Source organism: Octopus bimaculoides, chromosome 19 (assembly GCF_046866305.1).
Source record: "Octopus bimaculoides isolate indiv1 chromosome 19, ASM4686630v1, whole genome shotgun sequence".
Classification (NCBI taxonomy): Eukaryota; Metazoa; Mollusca; class Cephalopoda; order Octopoda; family Octopodidae; genus Octopus; species Octopus bimaculoides.
This window is the reverse complement of record NC_142946.1, coordinates 4,291,837-4,312,527: the sequence shown is the minus strand read 5'-3', so window position 1 is coordinate 4,312,527 and position 20,691 is coordinate 4,291,837. Positions and strand designations below refer to the sequence as shown.

Here is a 20,691-nt window from a genome sequence, read left to right as displayed (position 1 = left end):
TATATATATATATATATATATACACACACATACACACACACATATATGTTTACACACACACACACACACACACTCACACATATATGTGTGTGTGTGTGTACATGTTTGTGTGCCTGTTTGTCCCCTCAGCATCACTTGACAAGTGATGTTGGTGTGTTTACAACCCTGTAACTTAGTGGTTCAGCAAAAGAAACCGATAGAATAAGTCCTAGGCTTACAAAGGATAAGTCCTGGGGTTGATTCGTTCGACTAAAGGCAGTGCTCCAGCATGGCCGCAGTCAAATGACTGAAACAAGTAAAGGAATATATATATATATATATATATATATATATATATATATATGTATAAAATCTTTTATTTGTTTCAATCATTTGACTGTTGCCATGCTGGAGCACCACCTGGAAAGGTTTTAGCTGTACAAATCGACCCAGGTATTATTTTTTTTAGGCCTAGTGCTAATTCTATCAATCTCTTTTGCTGAACTGCTGTGTTGCAGGGATGTAAACACACCAACACCAATTGTCAAGCAGCTGTGGGGGACAGACACACATACAATCGGCTTCTTTCAATTTCCGTCTCCCAAATCCACTCGCAAGGTTTTGGTCGGCCTGAGGCTATAGTAGAAGACACTTGCCCAAGATGCCATGCTGGGGGGCTGAACCCGGAACCATGTGGTTGGGAAGCAAGCTACTTACCACACAGCCATGCCTACACTTTATATGTGTGTGTGTGTGTGTATATATATATATATATATATATATGTATGTACGTATTTTTTGGTATGTATGTGTATATATGTGTGTGTGTGTGTGTGTGTGTTTGTTGCCCATCACTGATTGAGAACTGGTGTTGTTATATTTTCATCTTCGTAACTTAGCAGTTTGGCAAAAGGGATTGCTAGAATAAGTATGAGACTTAGAAAGTAAGTTCTGTGGGCGATTTGTTGAACTGAATCCATGAGAGATGCCCCAGCATGGCTGCCGCCTGGTGGCTGAAATGTGTAAAAGAATTGAAGAGATCTGCCTGTAAAATGTTTAAAAGACATCCTGTTCCCCCTCCCCCTATCTCATTCTCTCTTCTCCCCCTCCTTTCCCCTCCCTTTTCTTTGCTATGTCCAGCTGTTCACAATATCTTCTTGCCTCTTCCTTGTCCTCTCTCTCTCTCTCTCAAACACACACACACACCTTCCTTCTACTCTATCACACAAATATATCTGTCAGTTTCACAATCCCCTCTGAACCTTCAGCTGACAACATTACCACCACCACCACCACCACTGCCCCCACCACCAGCACCACCAGCACCACCAGCACCACCACTGCCCCCACCACCACCACACCACTCATCAACCCCTACCACCACCATAACCACCACCTCCACCATCACCATTGCAACGTTCAGTATTGCACCTGACATATTTTGACAGCTGCCTCATACACACACAATGTAAAAACTATCATGGTGTATAATAAAAGATGTATTTGTTTTCCTGTATACACCTTGAGATATTTTCATGTCATTTTATTTATATTATATTTTTTTATATGTTTTATACTTACTGTTCTGAATTTAATGTAATTATTTATGTTCAGCAGTTTCCTAGAGCATTTTGCTGAATTGTGCACTAAATTTTTTTTTTGTATTATATAGGAAAAAATATTTGTTGTTATTGATGGAGTCAGTGGGATTGAATAGCCCCCTCCCTCAAAATTCCAGGCATTGTACATATAGCAGAAAGGATTATTAGAATTATTATTATTATTATTATTATTATTATCGGTGAGCTGTCAGAATCGTTAGCATGCTGGACAAAATGCTTAGTGATACTGCGCCTGTTGCTATGTTCTGAGTTCAAATTCCACCAAGGTCAACTTTACCTTTCATCCTTTCAGGGTCGATAAAATAAGTACCAGTGAAACACTGGGGGTCAATGAAATAGACATATCCCCTCCTTCAAAATTGCTGCCCTTGTGGCAAAATTTGAAACCGTTTTTATTATTATTATTATCATTATTTTTATTATTATTATTATTATTATTATTATTATTGAAGGTGGTGAGTTGGCAGAATCATTAGCTTGCCAGGCAAAAAGCTTAGCAGCATTTCGTCCATCCTTATATTCTGAGTTCAAATCCTACCGGGGTCGACTTTGCATTTGCACCCTTTTGGGGTTGGTGAAATAAGTAGCAGTAAAATACTGGGGTTGATGTAATTGACTAGTCCCTTCCCACCAAATTTCTGGCGTTGGGCTTACAGTGGACAGGATTATCATTATTATTATCATTATTATTATTATTATTATTATCATTATTATTATTATTATTGTTATCATTATTATTATTATTATTATTATCATTATTATTAAGGTGGTGAGCTGGCAAAATTATTAGCCCTGTGTAGTACCTTGGGGTAAGTGTCTTCTATTGCAGCCCCAGGCCGACAAAAGCTGTGTGAGTTATTTCGTAGAGGAAAACTGAAAGAAGCTCATTGTTTGTGTGTGTATGTGTGTGTGTGTGTGTGTGTGTGTGTGTGTGTATGTGTGTGTGTGTATTTGATTGTATTTATGACTTGTTCTCATACTGCTATGGGCAGTGATGACATTACTGTCATTTTCCCTTGTGATGGTGTCATCTGCTGGTTTTACGCCTTTGAAGGCCAGTGGAATAAGATAGCTCTTACTTGGAAAAAACAGGTAAGACTAAGTGACCAGATGACCCTCTGGCTATAAAACAATGCTTAGATTATATATTCCTCTAACTCATGCTTCCATGGAAACACAGACATGAAAGGTAAATGAAGTTGAAACAGCTGACAGCTGTTAATCGTGATATATTCTTCGTAATCTGACGTTGTAAAACTTAAAATTGATTTCTAATATAAACAGAGGTTCACAAATTTCAAGGACAACTGGAGTCAATCAAATCCATCGTATAACTTCTCTCATGCTTTTATTTATCGAGTCTTGAAAGCATAAAAGATTTAGTTTGTCTTGGCTCACATTTGTAAGGAGAGAGATGGTATAATTAAGAAGTTTGCTTCCAATCATATGGCTCCAGGTTCAGTCCCACTGTTTGGCACCTTGGGCAAATGTCTTCCACTGTAGCCTTTGGCGAAGCCACGCCTTGTGAGTGGATTTGACAGAAAGAAACTAAAAGAAGCCTATCAAATGTGTGGGTTTTGAACACGGAAAAGTGTTGTAACAAAATAATACAAGGCATTTTGTCCACCACTGATTCCATTGCCCATACCTCTTACTAATTTATTGATTTCTTTAACAGAATTCCAGATGTTTCCTTCATCTGACCCAGCCACCCACCCACCCACCCTGCATCTATCAGATGCAGTATGTGTATGGGTGGGAGTGCATCAAAATAACACAGACTGTAAAGTCATTAAACACACACACACACACACACACACACACACACACACACATGTTTGTTTACTTTTGTGTCAAGCTGTTGGATTGCTTGCTTTTTACCAATATGCTATGCATCTATTTTTCTACATACATGTACATATGCATGCTCCCTGTGTATAAAGCACCATTGCCGGGACCACATAAGAAGCACACGTGTCGGTGCCATGTCAGAAGAAGCACCTGTGCCAGGCCATGTTGATGGCGCCTAGCACACTGTAAAACGGTTGGCATTAGCAAGAACATGAGGCTGGAGAAGCCAAGCTACTAAATCAGACTGGAATCTGGTCCAGCTCCCCAGCTGTCCAACTCATGCCAACATGAACAACAGATATTAAATGGTGATGATATGTATTTATCTTGATTGCATATGTTAATGGGTGTATAAACTGTCTTTTATGTGCATGCATAACACATTCATACATACATACATACATATATATGAAGTAAAGGTTGTTTGCCAGTGTAACATGGTCATTTCTCTACTTGCTTCAGCAATTTCAGCCATTTCTCTACTTGCTTCAGCAACAACCACCAGGCGAGGGAACAAGGAACCCTATAAAAGGCTTTCTCCACCTCAACAAATGCCAAGTATAGCAATAGATTTCTGGCTGAATGCTTCTCACAGTTTCCTTACTAGTGCATTCCTCTGGTGCAAAACCAAACTGTGTCTCATGGAGGCTAATTCTCTTCCTAATTACTTGAATCATAACCCTTTCTGTAACTTTCATCACTAGGACACACACACACACACACACACACACACACACACACACACACACACACACACACACACACACACAGCCACTTGTAACTGTGGCTGAGAGCCTATCTAATAGGGCCATTATAAACAGTAGTGGTCCCAAAACAGTGCCTTGTGGAACACTGCTCACTATTTGCATGACATTGGAGGTAGCCCTGTTGGCAAATTCTGCCTGACTTCTATCTTTCAGAAAGTCATGCAGCCATTCTCCAAATTTCCCGACTGTGCTGAGATCACACAGTTTGTGACATGACATTCCATGATCAACTTTGTGTAGTTGAGGAGATGTTTCAACAGCCAGTCATAATGTTGTAAGAGCTGAGTCAGGAAGCTTCTTCCTGGTTGGAAACCATGCTGGGTGTCAGTCAGCAAGTCAGTTTCCTCCAGAATGGTGATTAGTTTTCTTCTAACTATCCATTCCATGACTTTGCTAATGTACAAGGTCATATATATATATATATATATATATATATATATATATATATATGTATGTGTGTGTGTGTATGCATGTATGTATGTATATATATATATATATATGTGTGTGTGTGTGTGTGTGTGTGTGTGTGTATGTATGTATATATATATGTGTATGTGTGTGTGTATACATCACATCCAAATTTGCTGACTGACACCCAACATGGTTTCCGACCAGGAAGAAACTTCCTGACTCAGCTCTTACAACATTATAATTGAAAAATAAGTTTGCTAATGTTTTATAAATACAAGGAATAGTTTTATTCATCAAAATATGCATCCATACTGTCAATACACTTTTGCCATTTCAGTGGTAGCTTGTCCAGCCTGAAACTGTAAAAACCTGGCAATCTAGAGTTAATAAAATCTTGGAAGGCCTGTTTTACAGCATCGTCTGAATTAAATTTTTTTCCTATCAAAAAGTTATCAAAACTCTGGAAGAAGTGGTAATGAGTGGGGGGGGGGGGGGAGATCAGGTGAGTATGGAGGATGATGGAGAACTTCCAACTCCAACTCCTGTAGTTCCGCCAATGTCATTTTTGCAATGTATGGTCTGGCGTTGTCTTGCAATAAAATAGGAGTGGATCTGTTGACTAATCTAGGCTGGATTTTTGTAAGTTTCTGCATCATTTGGTCCAGCTGGCTGCAGTGTACTTCAGTCGTGATTGATGAGCCAGGTTTAATGAAATCATAATGGATCACACCTGCGCCAGACCACCAAACACACACCATCAGCTTCTTTTGATGAATTTTGCTTTTTGGACTGTGTTTTGGTGGCTCATCTTTGTCCAACCATTGTGCTGAATGTTTACAGTTGCTGTATTGGATCCATTTCTCATCACATGACACAATTCGGTTCAAAAATATTTCATTTTTGTGACGAGAAAGTAGCAGAATGCAGGCTTCCAAATGTTGCTGCTTCTGATTTTCATTGAGTTCATGTGGAACCCACTTAGTCTGTGTTTCAAGGGCCTGCAATTGTTCAACATCCTTCCTGGCAACCTTAGAGATCTACCTTGTGAGTGGTTTTGGTAGACACAAATTGTAAGAAGCCCATTGTATATATATATATATATATATATATATATATATACACACACACACACACTTGTATGTCTGTGTTTGTCCCCCCCCCCCCCCATCGCTTGACAACTGATGCTAGCGTGTTCACATTCCCGTAATGTAGCAATTTGGCAAAACAGACTGATAGAGTATTTACTAGGCTTACAATGAATAAGCCCTGGGGGGGCGATTTGTTTGACTAAAGGCGGTGCTCCAGCATGGCCGCATGTCAAATGACTGAAACAAGTAAAACAATAAAAGAATTATAAAATATATGTGTGTGTGTGTGTGTATTGGTATATGTGTATATATAGTTATATATATATATATATATAAATGGACAACCTTTTCCTAAAGAAGGCCATTGGCCAGAACATTGAATTTTCCCCTCCCCACGGTAACTTCACTCCACCCGTTTTATTGATTTTACTAAATAATACAAGCCTTGCTGACTCGGTTAAACAGTAGTCTCTTTGGAGTCTGACTTTATGTGTATGCATATATATATATATATATATATATGTATATATAGATAGATAGATATAGATAGATAGATACAAGGGTGCTTGGGGTATGCTTGTATATATGTGTGTGAGTAAAAGCAGGGAGACATCAGCTATTACACCTTTCCTGGGAGCTAAATGTTAGAATGACCTTTCGACTAGGGTCAGACTGTCCTGAAGACTGAATTATTTAACCACCTCTGGTCAACAGACTCAACAGACGCAGGGTGTGCCAGACAGTATCGAACAACAAAGGGAATTATAATTCCAGGCTCATTAACCCGCAAAGTGGTTGTAATGGGATGGAGCGGGGCAGAGCAGTTTGTAGGAGAAGGATGGTTTTACAGGAGACAACCCGGCATAGGGTTTCTGCCCCATTTCATGGGGTGGATGTGTGATGGAAATGTCTGAGCTGCTGATCTTTTGTGTATGGTATGGTGGTGAAAATCATGAAGTGTTCTGCATTGTGCTTTTGCTAGGAACATTTGGCAGAATTGTTTGAGTGTCAGACAAAATGTTTAGTGAGATTTTTTTTTACTGGTTCTTTATATTCGAAGTTCAAATCTTGCTGGGGTCTACTTTGCCTTTCATCCTTCCTGGGTCAAATTAAATAAGCTATCCGTGAATTACGGGGCTTAGTTTAATCTGCTGACCCTATTCTCGTAATTCTGATGGCCTTGTGCCTATGTTAGAAATCCTACTACTACTATTACTACTGTTGTTGTTATTATTAAGGCTGTGAACTCGCAGACTTGTTAGTGTGCTGGATGAAATGCTTGGTGATATTTCACCCGTAGCTACATTCTGAGTTCAAATTCTACTGAGGTCAACTTTGCCTTTCGTCCCCTCTGAGTTAGATGAACACAAAATACCAACTAAATACTGAGGTTGATGTAACTGAGTACTCCTCCCCTCAGGTTTGCTGGCCTTGTGCGTAAATTAGAAAACGTAATTATTACGAGCACTCGGGTCGGTGTAATCAATTAGCTCCTTCCCCTAAAATTTCAGGCCTTGTGCCTATAATAAAGATTATTATTATTATTATTATTATTATTATTATTATTATTAATAGGTTCCCCAATGCTATGCCATTGACTTCTCTACCACATACTTGGCTGTAATCGATGTTAATTATTGTTAACAGTTAATCTAATTAGTTTAATGCCACATTTTCTCTCTTATTTTTGTGTATAATGTCAAACTATACCAAAAATGTTTATATATATATATATATATATATATATATATGGGTAGATGAAAAGACAGGCAGACAGACAGATAGATAGACAGGTAGATAAGATAGATAGCTAAACAGACAGACAGATAGAGAGAGAGATAAGTAGCAGATGAGAAGTATTATTCCATCTCATCTCTCAAGTCTATTAGACGTTGTTTAGCCCTGAGCTAGGTGTGATCCTACAAACCTGCAACCGAGGTTGTTCCAGCTGTGATCATTTTGCCTTTGGTTTATTCACAGCTGAAGACTATATTATCACCCATCATCTTTGTCAACTTTCTACTTTAAAAGAGAGTGTATGAATTTCAGAGAAGTTTGGCTGTTATTTCTGATAGGTAAAGTGACTCGTTTGAGGACTACCTGTTGGTTCCTGTGTGTATATATGTGTGTGTATGCACATAATGCTTGCTCATGCTCACACACACACACACACACACACACACACACACACACATACACACACACACACACACACACAGAGGCACATATGTTTTTTCTTTCTCTTCTTTTTCCTCCCTGTTTTCCTTCCTTGTTCATTTCTGTAGAAGTCATTAGCTCCAAACATCAAAGGCCCATTTTTCCTAATCATCAAACTACAACACCTTGTTTGTTGTTCTCTTACCTGTCTCGGCCTTTTGTTATATATATATATATATATATATATATATATATATATATATATATATATATGTAGGCGCAGGAGTGGCTGTGTGATATGTAGCTTGCTTACGAACCACATGGTTCTGGGTTCAGTTCCACTGCGTGGCACCTTGGGCAAGTGTCTTCTACTATAGCCTCAGGCCGACCAAAGCCTTGTGCGTGGATTTGGTAGATGGAAACTGGATGAAGCCCGCCGTATATGTATATATATATACATATATGTGGGGAGGGAGTGTTTGTGTGTCTGTGTCTGTCCCCCCCCCCCCCCCGCCACCATCACTTGACAACTGATGCTGGTATGTTTACGTTCTCGTAAATTAGCGGTTCTGCAAAAGAGACCAATAGAATAAGTAATAGGCTTACAAAGAATAAGTCCTGGGGTTGATTTGTTCAACTAAAAAGGCAGTGCTCCAGCATGGCCGCAGTCAAGTGACTGAAACAAATAAAAGAAATTATATATATATATATATATATATATATATATATATATATATATATATATATATATATATATATATATATATATATATGTGTGTGTGTGTGTGTGTGTGTACATGTTATGTATGTTTAGGAAGAATGGTGATATTTTTTTTCCATTCCAGCAAATTTGACAATTGTTGGGGGTGTGGGCTGGGTTGAAGTGGTGGTAGTATTGCTGTTGTGGTGGTGGTGGTGGTATTGTTTGAGAAAGCCACAACTGTGTAACTAAATAACAGTTTATAGTTGTACTGTGTGGGTGTGGGACTGGGTGGTGGTGGTGATGAGGGAAGTGTCACTATAGTAATAAAAGGGTTAGAATTAGGCTGAAGGGGCGTGTCTCCATTTTGGTGACAGCCGCTGCTATTACTACATATGCAGAGTTCTCTTTGTGTTTCTGTGTGTGTGTGTGTGTGTTTGTACATATAATACTTTTGGCCTTATCTATGTGTATACAAAATATGTATATATATATATATATGCATGTGTATATTTTTTGTGTATATGTTTATGTAAAGATATATATATATATATATATATATGCATTTATATATGAATGTGTGTGTGTGTATGTGCTTATTTTAGCTCCATAGTTTACTTCACAGAGAGACATATGGAGTCTCTCTATTTCCCTCTCTCTCTCTCTCTCTCTCTCTCTCTCTCACTCACACACACACACACACACACACACACACACACACAGTGTGTATGTACTTCTTTGTATGGGTGAATGTTTAAATCTTAAGATGGGTATCTTTCCGGGGTGGAGGGAGCATGTGTTGAGCACACACACCACACACATACACACACACACACACATACATACACGCACACACATATGCATACATATACACATGCACTCACACATACATGCTCATACACACACATGTGCATGCATATGCACACACACACACAAGCACACGCACACAAATATAAACATACCCTCCTCCCTCCTCTCCCAATGCTCCATTAGTTATGATTGAGATCTGTTGGGTACATAACTGCTTCCCATGCCCACCCCTATCTAAAATAAGTCAAATCTGGTCTAGGGTGAGTTAAATGGGTCAGCAGCCTGTTTAGTAGTCTAAATATCCACCAGAATTTTCTATATTTAGCTCGTCTGAGAATTAGCTTCTGTAGTAGTAGTAGTGGTGCTGGTGGTAGTAGTTGTGGTGGTGGCTCAGCATGGGAGAAATAACAGCCAAATCTCCCTTAAGCATCATTCTAGAAAACAGTGGAAGGATAAATCAATATATATATTGTCAGTAAATCATAAATCCGAAAGAGAAGCACATTCTATGTTATAGAGCAGTAGAGCAATTAGATAAAGATAGTTATGGTCAGTCTATAGGGTTACCCAGGGGTTCATGTCCACAAAGCACTCAGCTGAAAAGATGCTGTGAAGCTAAGTGCTTTACGGACTTGAAACCCTGGGTAATCCCATAGACCAGCCATAACTATCTTTAGCTAATTATACACACACACACATGCACACACACATGCGCACACACACACACACACACACACATGCGTACACTCGTGTATTTGTGTTTGTTTACATTTGTGCTTTTCTAAGAATCAGTTATGGGGGATGTTTCTGTCGCTTCCCCTCTCAAGGGATCTTCCGCTTGCTTTGCACCTTCAAAGACGTGTAGAACAAAACGTCCCCGACATGATAAAACGGGAAAGGCTAGTGAGAGGAAAGCGCCCATATGTGAAACAATGCCTTGAAAACATTCAGCTAACCCATGCTGGCATGAAAACACAGATGTAAAAACAAATGAATGAATATGTGTATGTGTGTGTGTTGTGTATGTGTGTGTGTTGTGTATGTGTATATCATTGTCATCATCATCATCATCATCATTTGATGTCCATTTTCCATTGCTGGCATGGGTTGGACAGTTTGGCAGGAACTGGCAAGGCCAGGAGGTGCATCAGTCTCCGTTATCTGTTTGGGCATGGTCCCTACAGCTGGATGCCCTTCCTAATGCCAACCACTTTAGAAAGTGTGCACTGAATGCTTTTCATGTGGCACCATCAGAGAGATGTCTGTATCTTTCTCCATGTACTCTCTCTTTTTCTCTATACTCTCTCGTATGTACATACATATATACATACATACATACACATATGTATATATACACACACACGCATACACACACATACATACACACACAAGATAGTTTCAAATATCATTAATAATTTCCATGTGTCAAGGAGGTATTGACTTTTGTTTCATATGTGTCTGCCTGTCTATGGCTGTATGTTTATATATGTGTGTGTACTTGTGTATATACTTGTGTATGTCTTGAGGTGACTGTCATGTGTCTACGACTGTGTGTGTTAGTCATTGTATGTGTATCTGTGTCTTTGTGTGTTTGCGTATCAGTTAGACACTTCCATTGTTCACGAACCTACAACAACTGAATCTGTTATTCAGAGAACAGAAGTTGTAGAGCCATTATGATCTGGACAAGGAAGGGCAAGGTCATTATGACCTGGGCTGACAAGTTCAAGGTCATAGTGACCTTGGCTATATGTACAAGGTCACTTTGAGCTTGGTCAAATAAAGGTAGAGCCATCAAGAATAAAAAAATGACTATGAGTTGGCCCAGCAATGTCATGGTTACTGTGAGCTATGCTATCAAGGGCCAGCTTTCTGTTTTCTGAACTCCCAATAGTAAGGCCCCTACATAACATGCTACAGAAAGACACTGTCACTAAGTTGGAATGCCAAGGACCAGGTCACTGTGTATGGCTACTAAGGGCAGAATCACTGTGCCCTGATGGTATTTGATCAGAGGTTAAGGACGGATGAGAATTAGTTCTGTAATGCAACCATTCTATTCTTCCAGTCCCAAGTTGAATTCCAACTATCGGCCAATTTGTCCCAAAGGTCTTATCTTGATATAAAATTAATGAAGCAAATGTCATTTACCCTCTCCTTTATCTTCAATGTCATCTGACAAACACCAACCAAGATGGCATGAATCAGTCAAGCTTTACCTACTAGAAATAGCAACCCAAACGCTTTTAAATCATATCCCAATGCTGGATGTTCAAGAAGGAAATGAAGAGCAGATTTTCAATCCCTGGATCATCCTGATTCCAAAAAGGTATAATATGTCTATGTAGAGCAAATGTAGACTGAGATACAGGGGTCCCAGATGGACAGACAGAATTTCGCTTTTATTATTATAGATATAACACACTTGAGATCTTGGACCATCGTGGACATTGGTGGCAATTTTTTCTTCCTCCGTTTTTCCCTTCTTTGGACTTTCTTTGTTTCCGACGAAGAGCTCCGCTCGAAACGTCATATTCTCTTTCTTTCCTTTCCCGAGCGTCCAGTAACACAATCTGTATCACGTCCTCAAGTTTTTTTTGTTGTTTTTTTGTCTTTTTCCTTTTTTTGAACATATATGTATATATATATATATATATATATATATATATGTGTATATATATTGTTAATGTTGTTGAAACAAACAAATGTCCCTCCCCTCACTGCTATCCCATCAACCCTTGCCCCTCCCCTCAATCCAGCGTGCCATCAGACATTGTGAAAAATTTTTTTTTGACTTGTTAAATGGTGCTCTTCAAAATGCCATTATAGTTGAAATGTTAGCAATATTTCTCTGACCTCTCTCCCTCTCCCTGCCCCCCCTCTCTCTCTCCCTCTCCCTCCCTCTCTCTCTCTCCCTCTCCCTGCCTCTCTCTCTCTCTCTCTCTCCCCATATATATATATATATATATATATATATATATATATATATATTTATGCTATTAAAGGTCAAACCTTTCTAACCGTCTTCCAATTCTGTCTTCATTCTATGTAAACTTCTGGTGGTGGTGGTGGTGGTGGTGGTGGTGGTGGTGGTGGTAAAAGAGTCAGGTGAAGTGGTGATGGCTGTAGTGTGTTGTCAGTTGTTATTGTTGTTTATTCCTGAGTTGGCCCTTAAAAAGCAAAAGCCTGTAATCATAAACAATCCATCTGTGACCATCTTGTCTGTTTTGTTCTGTGCTGGAAGCTCTTGACAGCATAATCCAATGTTCTTTTCTAAGAAGACTTGCAGCCTTGTGGTCAGTTTAGGGCAGTGGTTCTTGACCATTTTAATATCCAGGGCCAGATCCAAAAACTTGGTTCTTTTAGGGGCTGCACAAAAAAAAAACCAAAGCATAAAAACACAAATCAATTAAAGAAAAATGCTTTACATTTATAGAGAGAAAACTGTTGAGGGTGGCCTTAAGTATTATGTCCATATCTAAGGTAGGAAAGTGGATGCTCCTGGCTTCTTTCCTCCACAGTTGATTGGTCAACCGTAATGATACATTGCTACCCCAACATTTGTAAACCTAGCTAACCCATGCTGTGTTTTGAAAAATCTTTTTCTCCCTTAACATTTTGTCTACTTGTTTCAGTCATTGGCCTCTGGCCACGCTGAGGTGCCACCTTGCACAAATTGACCCCAGGACATATTCCTTAAAGTCTGGTATATATTCCATTGGTTTTCTTTACCAAACTGCTAAGTTAAGGGGATATAAACAAACCAACATCAGTTATAAAGGAATGCTAGTAGTGTAAACACAAATACAAAGATACACATGCACACACATGCATATATAAATATACGTGTGTGTATATATATATATATATATATCTTGGGAATAGAAATTTCCCTTTTTGAATTTATATATATATATATATATATATATATATGTGTACATACATACACACACAGACATATACTTACGATGGGTTTCTCTCAATTTTTGTCTACCAAGTCCACTCAGAAGGCTTTGGTCGGCCCAAGGCTATAATACAAAGCACTTGCTCAAGGTGCTACACAGTGGGACTGAACCCAGGACCCTGTGGTTGGGAAGCAAGCTTTTTACCACACGGCCACTGACTTGTTCCCATACACTTTGCTTCTATCAAATTCACTTACAAAGGCATTAGTTACTCTGGGGCCGTAGGACAGGCATATAAGAACAGACCCTTGCCTTAGGTGCTGTGAACTGGGACTGAAACGAAAAGCCTGGGATTCCAAAGTTAGCTCCTTTAACTGCGTAGCCATGGCTGCGCCCATTCTGATCTTGAAAAAGTAAAGGAAGGAAATATGCGAATCATGAACAACGCAGATAATTAATTAGGACAGCTAATTAGTTAACAAATGATTTAATTAGGCTAATACATGTTACATATCACAACTTATAAAAGTCTGTATGTTGAAAGGAAGAGAGAGAGCGAGAGAGAGAGAGAGAGAGAGAGAGAGAGGTGTATATTATGATTGTGTGTGTGTGTGTGTGTGTGTGTGTGTGTGTGTGAGGAAGAATTTAATCTTAGCACTGATAGCTACAGAGGTTAGCGTAATTAATTGTTCAGCCAAACTCGTGGGTTGTGAATTCAAATTCCACTTCTATCAGACATTTATTTTCTGTGTCGCTATGAAGACACATGGCTAAGTGGTTATGGAACTCAGCTCATAATCATAAAATCGTGAGTTCAATTCCTGGTAGCGCATTGTGCCCTTGAGCAAGACACTTTATTTCACTTTGCTCCAGTCCATTTGGCTGGTAAAAATGAGTTGCACTTGTGATTTCAAAGGGGCCAGCCTTGTCACACTCTGTGTCACGCTGAATCTCCCTAAGAACCACATTAAGGGTGAGCATGTCTTATTTCTTTATTGCCCTCAAGGGGCTACACACAGCGGGGACAAACAAGGACAAACAAACGGATTAAGTTGATTATATCGACCCCAGTGCGTAACTGGAACTTATTTAATCGACTCCGAAAGGATGAAAGGCAAAGTCAACCTCGGCGGATTTGAACTCAGAAAGTAGCAGCAGACGAAATACCGCTAAGCATTTCGCCTGGCGTGGTAATGTTTCTGCCAGCTCGCCGCCTTATATGGGTGAGCATGTCTGTGGAGTACTCAACCACCTGCACGTTAATTTCAGAAGCAGGCTGTTCCATTGATTGGATCAACTGGAACCCTGGTAGTCATAACCGGTGGAGTGCCAGTTCTAGTTGACGGCAAAACTCGTTAACTCTTGCCTTAGCTCATCTGCCGAGGAAGGGATTAGAATATTGGGAGTGTGGGGTGTGAGGCATATTAGGGAGTGACGGGAAGAGGAGGGTGTGTCAGATAGAGGTGAGAGGAGCAGTGTTGACAGAGGTGAGGGCGGAGGGTGAGGACAGCACATGTTGTGTGAAGGCAAAGGTTGTAGTGTGTTGGTCAGTGGATCAACCAACTGACTGTTGTGTGAATGATGTTTGAGTGGACACAGCAATGAGAACACTACTCTATTGTCACACACACACACACTCGATACAAGGACAAACAATTGACGAGAAAAAATAATCCTCGAAAAATTAATTTGCTAAGATTATTATCTGGAATGACTATTTTAAAAAACGATAACAACAGAATCAATAATATTGGCGATTACAGGTCCAAGAAAAGCATTAAATAGCTGAAGGATTAAAATTAAAATTAATCAAAGGACATAGTAAGTATGTCTACCTGCTGGAAATAACAGTCAAAACTTTTATTTAAATCGCCAAAACACCACACTGATGATAACCACAGAAATCATCCGAAGGCAGATGAGGTTAATTAAATCTCCTAATGTACGTTTAAGTATATGGACAGTCAAGTGTGTATATATATATATATATATATATATATATATATATGTATGTATATAGCAGTTTCTGCCCCACCGTTGTCATCACATCTATGAAAGATTATTTTCCTTGGAGTCACCCAGTCTCTAGTTTACATCTGTGGTAACACCACCACACTATTTCCACCGCCATCACCACCACTACTACTACTACTACCACCACCACCGCCGCCGCCGCCACTGCCGCCCCCACCACTACTCCTATGTTAAAGTGTAAGCTTAACCTCATTCCTACCACATGGTTTGTTGTTGTTGTTGTTGCTGTTGTTGTTTTGGCTTTGTTTTCATTTAATTTCCTCCTGTTGAGTGTGCTTCTTTATCATGGTTTAGATAATCTAGTGTTGTAACAGTAGTAGTAGTAGTAGTAGTAGTAGTAGTGGTCATATTAATATTGATGACTGTACTAATGAGGCAGGGGGGGATGCGGAAGTAGTTGTTGTGGTGTTGGTAGTGTCTGTATCAATAATGGTGGTCATATATATTATGGATAGTAGTTGGTTGTCATAGTAACAATGGTGGCGGTGGTGATGGCGGTGGTGGTGATCATAGTATAGGTTGTTGTAACTTCAGTGGTGGCTGTTGCAGTAGGAATCTATGATAAAAGTTGTTGTTGTTGTTGGTGGTGGTGTCTGTGTGTCCTGCACTTTTCCCCTTGGTAGACAATGTCATTTAACTGTTATTTGGGTCTGTCCATCTGTCCATTTCTCTCTTTGTTTGTCTGTCTGTTTGTCCATCTGTCTGTCTGTTTGTCCATCTAACTGTTTCTTAGTTTATATCTTCATCCTTTTGTCTATCTGTCTGTCCATCTGTCTGTCTGGTTGTCCATCTGTCTTGTCTGTCTTGTCTGTCTGTCTGTCTGTCCTCAATTCCATGTTTCAGACATTTCCAATATATGATAGTAATCTCATATATTGTGGTCCCTAAGGACGGGCCCCTAAATCCCTGAGGGGTTCCGCAGCATCAGACAACCCTGCTTAACTGTCAACAGGTCCTTATGTAACTACCAAGTTTTCTCATCACAAAAGGTCTGACTTATCTGTCAGGTCATGTGACTACTGGACCCTATATAAATGTCAAGTTCTCTTATAACAGGGGGCCCTACTCTGCTCTGCTCATGTGATCTCAGACAATCTTCCATGACTGCCACTAGCTAAAACCCTCATCCTAATTTTAGTTACCTTTGATAAATTCTTCAGCCTATTTTGTTAAGTTCTCTGAGGCTCAACCTTGATCCTTTGATAGCAAACAAACCCCTCAACATATGACTTCTTTCTCTGCAACCCCTTACACGCTGACGCAATATAAAGATATGATTTGAGACTTGCTATTTAGGGCCATTTATGTTGTTGTTGTTGTTGTTCTAGGAGGGGATTTAATGTACTTAATGCCTCACACTCAATAACCCCAGGTTTGTGCGGGTGTGTGTGTGCTAAGTACTTTTTATTTGATGTGTGGGTGTGTATTCTGTATTTGGCATGTGTATGAATGTGTATGTTTTCGTATGCGTGTGTGTAAATATGTATGTAATGTTGTTTTTCTTTAACCCCATGTCAGCCCTGGCTGGACAGACTTATGATCAAAGACATTCCAGCTGTGGCCATCCTGTCTTATATTTATGACTGCATTGCCAAACTGTTTCCTTCCTTTTTTAGTTATTTGCAAGAATTTGTCTGGTCAGAATCTCTCTCCCTGTTTCATGTTTTATTATGTCTGTATCTATTCATATTTACTTAATATGTGTGTGTGTGTGTGTGCGTGTGCGTGTGCGTGTGTGTGGTTATGAAGATGTACTTTATATGTATGTGTGTATGTCTGAATATTAATGTGTGCACTTGTCTGTCTAAATATGTACTTGATATATAGCTGTGTGTGTGTATATATGACTGTATTAATGTGTAAGTATGTGTATACCTGATTAAGTGTGTGTGTATATATATAGTTTATGTGTGTGTATGTGTGTGTGTGTGTGTGTGTGTGTGTCTGTCTATGTGTATTACGTACTTTGCATGTTTGTATATCACGTACTCTGTATATATGTGTCTTTGTGCTAATGTGTGTTTACATACACTTCATGTGTGTGTGTGTGTGTGTGTGTGCATCTTTTGAGTTTGTAAGAGAATATATTTCCTGTAAATATATAATTATATTTCCTGTGTCTGTATTTATATATACTCAGTGTATGTGTGTATATGTTCTGTGTATGTATGTGCGGATGTATATGTTCTATGTGTGTAATATAATTGCACGATGCTTCTGTTTATATGTATGTCATGTTATGTTTGTATGACTTTGTATCTAAATGTAATTCTGTGACCATTCCCATCCCACCCTAGCACTCAAGTCACACGCATCGTTCTTCCAAACTAGAATACAGTTCCTGCTAACCAGGAAACCAGAAGTTCAATTTCTATGTAAAAGAGTTATCGTCATTTTCTGTTGCAAACACTTCTTAATAGTGGAATGTATTGTTTTAGATTTTTTCCCCCATTATGGTCAATTTGCTGGTGCAAGCGAGATACATTTTGAGATTGGTTCATGTGTTTAAATCTTATGGAGGTTGGTAAGTTAAATATTTATGAAATATTTGGTTAATTTAACAAATCAACTCCCCTCGTTAATTTTGTAACCTTGCACCGATGTTAGAAGTCACTAATGTTTATCTTAATATCCAGTTTAACCAAATATCTCCTCTGTCGTAAGACAACTATCTCTGTCCTTCTATCATACTCTAACTTCTCCCCTGGGACACAGTCACTGCTCTCGGTTCTACTCCTTCCCTCTCTCAGCTGAGAGACCTTTGTCTTGCAAGCTATTTTGCAACCCCACTGGTGCTGGTGCCACAGAAAAAAAACACCTGTGCTGGTGCCATGAGAAAAGCACCCAGTGCACTCTGTAAAGTGGTTGGTGTTAGGAAGGGCCTACAGCCATAGCAACCACACAGAACAGACAATTGGAGCCTGTCAAATCATCCAGCTCATGCCAGAATATAAAAAGAATCTCTTTGATGACTTCCCATCTCTCTGTCACACATTTGTATCACTCATGCTCTGTCGATTTCAATCAATACAATCATTCATCTCCCCCCCCCCCCTCATCTCTTCACTGAATTTCCTTCTACTTTGCTGCACTTTGTTGCACATGCAATTAGTGATAGTAACGGACTTGTGTATGTCCTACCACTTCAACTGCCACCCTGTTCACTTTGCCTCTCTCTCTCTCCAATGAGGAATTGCATCTGGCCTCTTTGTATCTGACATACCCAACCATTACCCTTTCTGTGCTGCCAGCCATCACTCCCTCTCCCCCTCAGACCGTCCATTATTGACATCCTTCAGTCTCTCTTACCAGCCTCCATCTCTGTCACCATCCCTTACTCAATCTCTTACACCAACAAACATGTAGCTACCAATACTGTATCTCTTCCATTCCTCCACCAGCAACACTCTCCTATCTCTTGACACTCACTCTCCAACCATACCATTTCTCCCATCACTTCTTTCACCCACTCACTCTGTCTGGCCCCACAGTTATTGCTCTCTCTCTATATATATCTCTCTTGTATTCCCCATCCCTGAGTCTTGCTGCTTTGAATGGGTAGAGACACCACAGAATTGTGTGTGTGTGTGTGTGTAGTGTAGATCAAAATGGATTTGTCAAGATTTACTGAGTGAAATATTTATTATGTCCATATGACTGTTTTCTTTCAAGCCTTACAAGCTTATGCTTGAATTATCATAATAACACCATCAGCAGTGAGAAAACCCCCCCCAAAAAATAGAATAAAACTTTTAATGATAAACTATTCAAATATTCAGTCCACTTCCGTAAACTGGTACCAAATTATCTGGAAATAACAAATATTTGTTTATCTCAAAATAATACAGAATTCTACTTGATATGTTTCCAATTTTTACTAATTTTTGTCAAATTTTCACAAAATGAACTGAAACCAGATGACGGATATGCCTTGAATAATTAAACAGTTCATTAATAAATGATATTTAATCCAACTTGTGTATCTATATTGTGTTCATTACACACACACACACACTAGCGTAGCTAGTGTGTGTGTGCTGCCCAGGATGGCTGTTCCGTTTGCTACTCCCAGACCCCACAGAAAACACATTGCCTGTAGCAGACCCAAAAGTGCCACTCCTTTAAAAGTGCTGCCCAGAGCGAACTGCCCCTACCACCACCACCACCACCACCACCACCACCACTCCAGCTATCTGGGTACAAGGAGTAAATAAAATCATAACATAAACAATTAAATATAAGAAATAATCTTTTTCTAAAAGTATGTGTTAATCCTCATGTACCCAGACTTCGTGGACACCCTGTATGTATATATATATATATATATATATATATATATATATATATATATATATATATATATATATATCATCATCATCATCATCGTTTAACGTCCGCTTTCCATGCTAGCATGGGTTGGACGATTCGACTGAGGACTGGTGAAACCGGATGGCAACACCAGGCTCCAATCTAATTTGGCAGAGTTTCTACAGCTGGATGCCCTTCCTAACGCCAACCACTCAGAGAGTGTAGTGGGTGCTTTTACGTGTCAACCGCATGTATATATATATATATAGGGTGTCCACAAAGTCTGGGTACATGGAGTAAATAAAATCATAACATAAACAATTAAATATAAGAAATAATAATTTCTTAAAGTATGTGTTAATCCCCATGTACCCAGACTTTGTGGACACCCTGTAGATAGTGAATAATTGGGGTTCAATACCAAAGTGACTGATATACTCTGCACCATCAGAGCTTCACATTGAACTTGACTTTTGACCTTTGTGATGGTATTTCTAACCCTGACCCTCTCTCCATATGGAAGGGATTTTCTGACTGTGCCCTAGTTATTTTGAGGTAGTTCTCATGATTCTTTGCCGTTATTGGAATAGTGTGAGACGGACACTGGAGCAAGTGATGGTCGTGTGTTTCTATTCCGGTTCCTCGTTCCATAATTAAACAGTGCTTTGCAATCAGAGTTTCTTCTTTCCTTCATTCTTCCATTCCTCCCATCCTCATCACATTCTTATCATTTCAAGGCCGTTCTTTGGTTTCAAAGGAACTCTTTTTTTTTTTCTCCTCAAAACGAAAAAGAAAAAAGCCAGCATCAGTTCCAGCTGGTCTCCCTTCCTCTCTCTCTTTCTGTGTGTAGAGAGAGAGAGAGAGAGAGAGAGAGAGAGAGAGAGAGAGAGAGAGAGAGAGAGAGAGAGAGAGTTGGGGGAGGGGCAAGGACAACACCCGCACCTAAAAGTTTCATATCTTGCCTGACAAAATATAAATACTATGTATATGCATGTATATATGTGTGTGTATATGTGTGTGTATATGTCTGTATGAGTCAGGGGTTAAGAGACCACCTAA

The 20,691-nt window shown here is 39.4% G+C and overlaps 1 protein-coding gene across 20 annotated transcripts in view; it reads left to right on the top strand.

Moving 5' to 3' along the window:
- LOC106884054 (fibronectin type-III domain-containing protein 3A) overlaps positions 1-20,691 on the top strand; it is a 250,398-nt gene that overhangs the window by 24,550 nt on the left and 205,157 nt on the right. The window contains exon 1 of one of the 20 annotated variants that reach the window (XM_089366358.1): positions 17,654-17,848. The exons of 16 other annotated variants lie outside the window; for them this stretch is intronic. The gene's annotated coding sequence lies outside the window, so the exon portion shown is untranslated. Of the gene's footprint in view, positions 1-17,653; positions 17,849-20,691 lie in introns of those variants that run through there. 3 more of the 20 variants (XM_089366372.1, XM_089366360.1, XM_089366367.1) reach the window with 3 other exon arrangements.